The 9,102-nt window shown below is 47.4% G+C and overlaps 1 protein-coding gene across 1 annotated transcript in view; it reads left to right on the forward strand.

Moving 5' to 3' along the window:
- The first annotated feature begins 7,277 nt into the window (after positions 1-7,277).
- Positions 7,278-9,102, forward strand: part of LOC112409977 (protein WWC3-like) — a 120,859-nt gene continuing 119,034 nt past the window's right edge. Inside the window, 1 exon segment of the mRNA XM_024760363.1 lies at positions 7,278-7,336. The gene's annotated coding sequence lies outside the window, so the exon portion shown is untranslated.

Here is a 9,102-nt window from a genome sequence, read left to right on the forward strand (position 1 = left end):
ATTTAAGCTCTTTTAAAATATTCCAATACTATATAGTTTTCAACTAAAATCACGTTTAGATGAATTACCCAATTATATATTTTACAGTGGTTTCCAAAACTCAGAAATTCTTTGAAACTTTACAAATGCATAAAATACCAAATACGCAGACATTTTTTCTTTACCCCAAATATGAATCCTATATTTTGATTCTCTTAAAAGTTTCTGTACTTTTCCCAAATCCTCCTGGAGCTGAGAGATTCGTTCCATTACAGATAGTAATTACCATCCCATGACTGAGCCTGCATACATTCCCACGATTTGGGCTGCCCCTAGCTAGATTCTTGTCAGTGACCCCAATGGGACACTTGAAGCCTATAAATGATTGTTATGTCCAGGATGCTATACTTCACGGGAGGTGCTCTCAAGACCCTGACCCTTAATTTTAATTAAGCTGTACACATTACTGAGTCTTCCATGTACCCCATGGACATTTGAAGGACTGGCAGCTTTATCCTTGATTGGATTTTGCAGGTCTGTGGTTCTCAAAATATGCACTTTTCTCTCTGGCTCTAAAGACCTTTGCACTAGAGGAATCCTAAGATGTAAATACCCTTTTATCTGCAAATAAGATCTTTGGAATCCATGGAATCTTTCCAGAGGCTTTGATCAGATCGGGTTTGGATTTTAGGGCAAAACTGTCTCATAGGTTGGTGGTGTTTTCTTCCCTAGAGACGGACCCGTGTCCCCTGCATCGGCAGGCGGACTCCCAACCACTGCGCCACCAGGGAAGCCCAAGTTAAAGTTTTTTTAAATGTCTCCAGATACTGCCAAATCTCCCCGGGAGGCAAAATCACCCCGTTGAAGTATGCAGAAATGATAACCGGATGTCTCTGTTTTGAACAAGAAAATGTTGGTAAATGTCGATCTGAGATACCTGGTAGGCAGAATAATCCCCCCGCCAAAAGATGTCCAGACATGTCCTAATCCCCAAAAGCTATGTTTCCTTACCTTACATGACGTTACTTTACATGGCAAATGGAAGTTTGCAGATGTGATTAAATTAAGGATCTTGGGATGGGAAGATTGTTCTGTATTATCCAGGTGAGATCAATGTAATCAAAAAGGTCCTCATATGAGGGAAGCAGTGGGTCAGAGTCAGGGAAGGAGAGGTAAGATGTAAGCTGAGGTGGAGGAGGGACATGATTGCTGGAAGGGGCCATGAGCCCAGGAATTCAGGCAGCCACTAGATACTGGGAAAGGTAAGGATGCAGAATCTCCACTAGATCCTCCAGAAGGAATGCAGCCCTGCCAACACATTAATTTTATCATAACGAGACTCATTTTGGATTTCTAATGAATTTCTATACTTTCAAGTCACCATGTTTGTGGTAATTTGTTACAGCAGCTATAGAAAACCTATAGACATAACACCCAAAATTCAGATTCTATCCACTCAGCTGTTTTTATGGCATTCCAATGGAATTTTCAAAATTTTTTTATTATGGACATTTTTAAGCATATATGAATCGTAGAGGTTTTATGATGACCCCCATGACCCATTACCAGCTTCAACAATTATCAATTTATGATGACCTTGTCTCAAGTCTACTCATTCCCACTCTCCATCACCCATGTTATTTTTAAACAAATCTTATATATAGATCCCATTTCCCATAATTATTTCCAAACGTGTTTCTAAACTATATGCCCTATTTTTTTTAAAAACTGGAATACCATTATCCAACCTAAATTTTAAGAAATAATTCCTTATATCATCTACTACCAGGGAGTGTTTACATTTCCATTTGCCTCATAAATGTCACAGATGTTTTTTTCCAGTTATATGAAGCAGGATTCAAATACGGCCCACACCGTGCTGCTAGTTCCTATGTCTCTTTAGTCTTTTTTTTCATCTACAGGCTCCCTTTCCATCTCTCCTTCCCCCACCCCCACCCCCACAAGGTATGGACAGGGCCCTGTGCTCTGAAGGGCTTGTGCTTGTTTTAATTGTCTACCCTCTTAAAATTATTAGTATTTTTTTAAACAAGGGGTCTGCCATGGTCTGAACGTTGGTGTGCCCCCCAAGTTCATGTATTGAAGTCCTAACCCCCATGTGATGGTATTGGAGGTGGGGCCTTTGGGAGGTGCTTAGGTCATGATGATGGAGCTTCACGAATGTGATCAATGTTCTTTTCAAAGAGACCTCACAGAGCTCCCTAAACCCGTCCACCATATGAAGACGCACCGGATCACGCTGGCACCCTGATCATGGACTTCCCGGCCTCCAGAACTGTGAGAAAGGAATGTCTGTTGTTTATAAGCCGCTCTGTTTAGGGTGTTTTGTGGAATCAGTCTGAAAAGGGTCCCGCCTTTTCAGTTGGCACTGCAAAATGTAGACAGCAAACTGTGTAGCCAGTCCTGGGTGGGGATACCAGGCAGGGGAGAGGCAGAGGAAACAGGCAAAAATCAAACATTGCTGACAGCATGGTTGGCTCGGGGCTGCCTTTTGCCCATTTCTACTTCTGTGCCAGGTAAGCCAGGCTGAAGTTCGCGGAGGCTTGGCCTACGGTTGAATGACACACAAATGCAGACTGTTAGATATGCTTCTCATGCAAAGCTGAGTAGCGCTTGGCACCTCTTAAATGATAAAGAAAGCCCTATTGATTATGCAGTTGAGTAACGGAAACACTAACCAGATGGCTCTCTGAATCAATATAGTAAAATCGGTTTTTTTAGATGTCCGCACCCCCGCGCCCCCCCCTTCCATGTGTGTAACATAGCGCTTCACAAACCAATGGGTCCGGGCTGGCCGTTTGGATGAGATCCCCCGCAATGCTGATGCTGCCGTCCATGAATCACTCTGCGGACATGAAGAGTTGTAGAAACACAGAGCAACTGGTTATCAAGTCAGGAGCCGTAATGGGGAGTTTACGTGTCCACCTGACTGGACCACAGGGTGCCCAGATATTGGGTCAAACATTCTGGGTGTGTTGGTGTGGGTGCTCCTGGATGAGAGGAAAACTTGAATCAGGAGACTGAGGAAAGCAGATGTGGGTGGGTCTCATCCAATCCGTCAAACGCCGGAGTAAAACAAAAAGATTGACTCTCCTGTGAGTCAGTAAGTAAGGGGGAACTCCTCCTGCCTGACTGATTGCGCTGGCTCATCCGCTTTTTCCTGCCTTTGGACCTGAATTGAAACATCAGCTCTTCTGGGGTCTCCAGCCTGCTGGCCTTGGACTGAAACCATATCATTGGCTCTCCTGGGTTTCCAGTTTGCTAACTCAACTTTTCCTTACTCAACCTCCATAATCACGTGAGCAAATTCCTTATAATGAATCTCGGTATATGTATCCTATTGGTTCTGTTTCTCTGGAGAGCCCTGACTAACACAGAGGTCAGATGGGATAGCTGAGCTTTGATCTCAGGGCTGATGCTTTTTAGCAGTGGCCAGATCACATTGGCCTAGTTACTTACATTGTCTGGGCCTTGATTTCCCCACTAAAAGCCTAGGTAGAACAAATGTTACCATCAATTACACGTGTATTACAGGGCTTCTCTACATCAGCACTGACATTTGGGCTGGATAATTCTCTGTTGTGGGGTTGTCCTGGGCCCTGTAGGATGTTGAGTGGCAGCCCTGGCTTCTACTCACTGGATGCCCGTAGCAAACATCTCCAGGTGTTGCCAAATGTCCCCTGGGGACCCCAATCGCCCCTGGTTGAAAAGCACCGATACATAACAAACATCTCGGGGTTGTTGTTTCAGGATCTACCGACGTTGCCTGTGTTCCAAAACTGTTCCATTCATGCTACAAAAGGGACTAATTTATAATGCTGGTGTCATCAAATGGTAATAACCCAGAGACTGCTCATTTCTGTGTCGGATAAATCCGCCTTCCTGTTTCTGTAAGCCTGAGACTTCCAAGCTGGTCTGCTTGGCTCTTAAAGCAGAGGTCTGCAGTTAAAGGATCTGTTTTTCCAAATCCACAGGGGACCAGAGTCGTAATCCTAAACAGGAAAGAACCCAGCCAGGAGGAAGCATCATGTAGTATGCCGGCTCATGGCAGCTGTGTCTTCTGAAAATTATGGTTTGCCTGGAATACGTTTCCATTTGGCTCATTACCGTTTTGTGCAACACAACCCAAGGGTTGGGAAGGAGAAGTAAAAATATAGCTTTGGGAGGGGACACCTGGAGAGGAAGCAAGTGGGTGACAGCAAATATTCTAAGTTTGGGAAAGAAATTGGTCTTTTTTTTTTCCGTAAAACTGAAGTTTAATAACCCAGGTACAAATGCCGAGTCCGCCTACAACATGACAGCCATGAACCAACGCCAAGGGCATTGCTGTACGCGAAGAAGCCAACACACAGCAGAATAAAGCACTAAAATGACCCAACAGACGGCCTGGTTTATTCACACAGCTGACTCTTTCAGAATACTCTGCATCTCTTTGGAATGGAAGATCAGGACATGAGAAAAACCTCATCTCAAAACTGCACAAGTCTACTCAAGTCAAGGAAGTCCCATTTGAGAAAAATGCTCCCAGCCTCCCCGTCCACACTCAAAAGCCAAACAAGGGCGTTTCCGATCACAAGTCAAATAAGTGTCTAAAGTTGAAGACTTAAAGTCAGGAAAAAAACCCTCAGGGAATAGCCCCACCCGCCCGCTTGTCGTTCCTGAGCCTGGGGAGAGGTCTCGGGTTAGGGATCTCGGCATTGCTCTGTGACTCTGCAGACCCTAAACCGGCAAGACAGGAATTAGCCAGAGCTCCAGCTGATCTTCTCTGCAGCTTGTGGATTTGCATTATTTAAATATATGGGAAGCGCCCATAATTGAGTAACTATTCCAGCATTTAAAGAATGCCAAACAATGAGCCATTTCTTCTTCAGACCCACTCTGGCCCATTTCCGTTTTCCTCTCAGCACATTGTGTAGAATTACCCACTGTGTCACTTCCTGGAACACGCGATTGTTTATACAAGCAGGCAAGACTTCTCCAGCAGTATTTATTTCTCTCATTTTCGACATGACGATTGCAGCCCTCCCGGTGTTCTCTTTTCCAGAAGCTTCCCAAGTACTGAATGTGGATAGAGGCAATTTTGTACCTTCCTTGCTAACTCAAGGTTATCCTTTGGGAAGAGAAGGCGGAATCCGAGTAAAAATCTTCAAACTCTGGGCATGCTTGCCTGGCGTGCAAGGAGTGTGTTGGATTTACTCCTTAAGAAGCATTTTAAAGAAAATATTCTGCAAGCTCCACTTGAGGGCATTTTAACAGTTTGCGCAAGGGGATTCCCCAAAGGGTCTGCAAGGAGAACAAGTATCAATATTTGCATCTCCAGTACCCAGGGCCTAAGTGGATTTTTCCTGAGCTGTTTTTCCATCAGAAATCTTGGTGGGAGGAGAGGTCGCTACAACGTTTGTACTTTTCGTTGTTGGCAAGGCTGTGGTATGAATATGGAGGCAATAAAGAATGCATAATTGTGCCTTCGGCTCAGACGAAAGCCTCCTTTCCCTGCAGTGCTTTGTGTATGCTTGTGTTTTTCACTCCAACATGGAAAGCCCCACTTGACTGTGAGAAAGACAGGCCTTATTCTCCCTAACAATTAACACACGCACACAAGACTTCCCAATATACGGCAAAGCTGGGGAGGCAAGATTCCCCTCAACCCCCCCACCAACTTCTCTACCATCCCAATGCCCCGCACAGGTCTTTAGGGACCGTCCGTTTCTGCCTGGGGTAAACATTACAAGGGAAGATGGAGGCCTCGGTCATCAATTTTTAGCGATAGCGCCCAGATTTGCGAAATTCTGAAAGGACACGATGCCTGGCAGGGAGGGTGGGATTGCAGCTTCAGCCCAGCCATGTTGGGTGGTAAAGTGACTGCAGCACGGGCAGGGAGAGAGGGACAAGGCAGTGGCAGCTTCCTTGGTAATAAAGCATGCCGATCAGAAGGGAAGATGTCAGGGTAGGGACACTCAGCACATGGGCATTCTCTGGAACATGCAAGATCACAAAGTATTTGCTTTTTTGATACACTCCATCCCTTTCCCTTGGACATTTAATAACTGTGCACGTGTAACTAAAAGGACTCCCGTGGTGGAATTTCCGGCATATGATGTTCGGGTGGGGCTCGATTCTTGGGGAGCAAGGAAGTTTCTGTGTTGTGGTGGGAGAAGAGGAGGAAAGGCCTCCCTCGGATATGTCCCAATTACAGTCTCCATGCCTTCACATTCTTTTTTAAAACAACTTTTCCCCTTATAAAAGTAACATAACCCTTTTACAAACAATTTAGACAGTAAATACGATAATTAACAAAAAAATCATCCCACCGAAGGAATGCAAACTGCTGTGAGCATTTGGGGAGGTTTTCCTCTAGTCTCTTCCCCTATGTAGCTAGATATGGATTGCTGCTAGGGTTTTTATCAGATCTTTTTGTATCACGGTAACAGTGTTTTAAAACCTCCCTGATACGTTCCTGCACTTCCTGGCATTAAGTCTTGTGGCCGGGGATCTGGAGCATGAAGTAGTAGCTGGCAGATTTGGAGGAAGAGAGAGCCCCATCTTTGGACTTCAGTTTCTCCAGCTATGAGATGTGAGTGGAACATAATTACCAATTACCACAGAGGTTTCATGTTTTAGGAGCTGACCTGGCTTCCGCCCGAGCAGTGGCCTATTTGGGTCTCCACTCACACTATTGGATCCTCCAGACTGGAAGATGCAAGAGCTCAGGGCAGGTCAGGGGGCGTGGCCCAGAGTAGGGACTTCGGATCAGCCCTGCTGGGGCTCTCTTGGCAGGGGTGAGAAGTGCCCACCTGCCCAGCTCCCCACTTCCAGGTGTGTCCTCCAGGTCCTACCCAAGAGGACCGGCCTCGGGTTCCTCCTCCAGCCACGGAGCCCCCTCGGCCTCCCTTCCGGGGACTTACCCCCCCTCGCGGGACCATCCTGGGTATTCGGGAGACCCAGGGCGCAGCTCCCCTCCCCCACCAAGTGGGCAGAGAGGAGGACCCCAGACACCCCAGGCCTGAGAATGGGTGCAGTGAGGTGACCGCCCTCTCCCCCGGGAATTGTTTGGGCCCCAAGGGTCAGCCCCCGGCAGGCCGCGCCTGCAGCCCGGGTGGGGCGCAGTCCTCCCGGCCCTCCTTCCTCTCTGCGGTGGCCCGGGGGCGGACGGACGCGGCGGCGCCCATCCTGGCTCCCGTGCGGTTTCCCGGCGAGGCCCAAGGAGGTGGTGGAGCGGGAGAGAAGAGGGAGGAGCGCGCGGAGCAGGAGGGGAAGATGGAAGGACACTGAGAAACGGCCGCGTCTTCTACATCGACCACAACACGCGCCAGACGTCGTGGATCGACCCCCGTGACCGGTAAGTGGGGCGCGGGCCCCGGCCAGGATTAGGGCGCCCCATACCTTGGGCCCAAGGAGAGGATCGAGGACCCGGGAGGCCTCCGGGTGTGGACGAAGATCGTGAGTCCTCCGCGCCCGGCGAGGATCCGGGCGCCCCCATCCCCGGACCCCTGGCCGAGGATCGAGGCTCCCGCTCTCCCGGCCTCGAGCCCCAGGAGTGCGGAATCCCCGGCCTCCACCGCGAGGCGGACACTCTGACTTGGTTCCCTCACGGCACCCGCTGACCGACGCCTGGGAGCTGGGCGCCTGGAATTTCCTCTCCAGGGGCTGACGGATGGCCCTCTCTTCCTTTTTCCTCCGCGGTCTTGCCCATCCCTGTCGGGCCTCCGCGGCCCACCGCCACCCGGCTATGGCCCTACAGGCGCCCCCGACCTCGCGGTGGCCAGATGAGCTGTCATCTTGGAGCACAAACGTGCGCCCCAGCCTCGTGGTGTGGGCTCCTTGTCTGGCGGGCTGAACCTAGTTTCCATTCGAAGACTGTGCCAGATGGGACACTTCAGGGATTCCCGATTCTTTGGAGTAACCATCAAACTTGTGACGGTTACTCTTTAGCGCCTTAAAAATGGAGTTAAAATTCTGATTGAAAAAGCCTGTGTACTGCGGTCAGAATGGGCTATGATCAGACCCATATGCTTTTGGAATAACGGGAACACAAGAGTTGAATTTTAGGTTTCCTTTTTGTGCAAGATCCGAGTAGAGCATTAAATTGTCTTATTATTCACGTAAATAAATCCTACGGAGTGAAAAACGGATGCTTCTAAAAGCACCGCCAGATTACGATTAATTAAGTTCATGTAGTGACTTCTTTGTTAACTTTTTGTTCGATTGTCTGTTGGTTTCAGTGGTTCAGCTGCTAAAGGGAAAACAAGAGTTGAATTTTAGGTTTCCTTTTTGTGCAAGATCCGAGTAGAGCATTAAATTGCCTTATCATTCACGTAAATAAATCCTACGGAGTGAAAAACGGATGCTTCTAAAAGCACCACCAGATGACGATTAATTAAGTTCATGTAATGACTTCTTCGTTAACTTTTTGTTCGATTGTCTGTTGGTTTCAGTGGTTCAGCTGCTTTTGGGGAGAGGCATTTTTTTGTGGAGTTGGAATTCTGTTGAAACCAAGGGATTACAGTGATGATCTGATATCTTGTCCTATCTGGAGCAACTTCTTTCCACGCTGGGCCTGAGTGCCAGAAAGGAAATATTGCAAGCTTCCCAGTGATTTTGAGACTTGAAAAGGCCCAGCGTGGTGAGAGGCTCCTGCTTCCTCCTACCTGCACTGGAAAGGCAGCGCTGCATGGCACTGGCGTTTGAAAATAAACCTTTGGAGAGGGAAGCTGCTAAATTATTGTTTGAGGATTTCTCTGGGTTCAGATAGGGGAAAACAAAGAAAGGCAAAAGGATCATGGTTCCCTAACATTCTCTTTGAACATGGCAAGCTTCTGGACTCAGAAACTTAGATTATAGCACAGTTTATTGGCTTAAAAAGATGCATAGTTATTTTGAAAATCAGGTGAGATCATATTATAATTTTAACCAAAGGCTAGAGCCACAGCTGTCTGATCAAGCCTTGGATGGTTCTGGAGTTGGTAGAACTACTTGGAATGTGGTGCCCTTTTATGCTGTATGTCTGTTAAAAATCCAAGCAACTGGAAAATGAACCAATTAAAAAATACTGTTTTGCTTAGAAAAGGCAAAGACTCATTATATGAGGGTAATATAAAACAGTTG

This window comes from Neophocaena asiaeorientalis, unplaced genomic scaffold (genome assembly GCF_003031525.2).
Source record: "Neophocaena asiaeorientalis asiaeorientalis breed wild unplaced genomic scaffold, Neophocaena_asiaeorientalis_V1.1 scaffold827, whole genome shotgun sequence".
In the NCBI taxonomy this organism is placed as follows: Eukaryota; Metazoa; Chordata; class Mammalia; order Artiodactyla; family Phocoenidae; genus Neophocaena; species Neophocaena asiaeorientalis.